The 1159-nt window shown below is 38.5% G+C and overlaps 1 pseudogene; it reads left to right on the top strand.

Moving 5' to 3' along the window:
* Positions 1 to 740: 740 nt before the first annotated feature.
* Positions 741 to 1159, top strand: LOC100587871 (annotated as a pseudogene).

A 1159-nucleotide genomic window follows, 5' to 3' on the forward strand; every position in this document is an offset into this window, starting at 1 on the left:
TTTCTTTCAACTGCTAGGTAGTAAATATACCACAATTTGTTTATCTATTCTTTTGCTGCTGGACATTTGGGCTGTTTCCAGTTTTTGGCTATTACAAATAAAGCTGCAATGAATATGCATGTATATCTTTGAATGACCATATGCTTTCATTTCCCTTGAGAAATGTCTAAAAATTGTAAGGTTGGGGCATAAGGCAGATGTATAACTTTTTTAAAAACTGCCAAACTGTGTTCCAAAGTGGTAGTGCATTTATCTATCAGCAGGGTGTGAGAGTTCCAGTTGTTCCAAATCCTCATCAGTTAGTATGATTAGTCTTCTTAATATTAGACATTCTAATAGGTGTGTAATGGTATCTCATTTTGTTTTAATTTGCATTTTCCCAGCGGTCAACAATATTCAATATCTTTTTGTGGGCTTATTTGCTATCTGTGTATCTTCTTTTATAAAATGTATGTTAAAATAATTTCTTAAATTGGATTGTTTTTCTTATTATTGAGTTTTGAGATTCCTGTGCATATTTTGGGTACAAGTACTTTATCAGATATGTAATTTACAATTACTTTTTTTTCCGAGTTCGTGGCTTATCTTTTTATTCTCTTAACATTATTTTTCAAGGAGAAAACATTCTTAACTTTAATGAAGTCCAATGTATCCATCCTTTTTCTTCTATGGATTGTACTTTTGGTGTCAGACCTAATATCTTTGCCAGTCTGAGAGATATGTCAGAGAGCTGAGCAGCTATGACAGCCTATTTCAATGAACAAGACTGCAAGCTATTGAACCCCAAGCAGGAGACCCTAACCCACATGCTGCTGGAGCTCGCCAGATCACTTTTCAATAGGATGGATTTTGAAGACTTGGGGATGTTAGTAGATTGGAATCACCACCTCCCCAGGACAGTCATCAGGAGCTCTCAGGCTGAGAGACACACACAAGTGCCCCATGTGCTTGAGGAGGAGACTGTCATTGGGATGCCTTGCCATTAGCTTTTCCATTCTAACTGCATTTTGCCCTGGCTAAGCAAGACAAATCCCTGTCCCTTGTGCTGCCAGGAGCTGCCTGCTGATAACGACACTTGTGAAGAGCACAGAGGAGATAAGGCTCGAAACAGCAGCAGCAGCACTGTCTGGAGAACCTCTACAGAGCCATGTACATATGA

Source organism: Nomascus leucogenys, chromosome 15 (genome assembly GCF_006542625.1).
Source record: "Nomascus leucogenys isolate Asia chromosome 15, Asia_NLE_v1, whole genome shotgun sequence".
In the NCBI taxonomy this organism is placed as follows: domain Eukaryota; kingdom Metazoa; phylum Chordata; class Mammalia; order Primates; family Hylobatidae; genus Nomascus; species Nomascus leucogenys.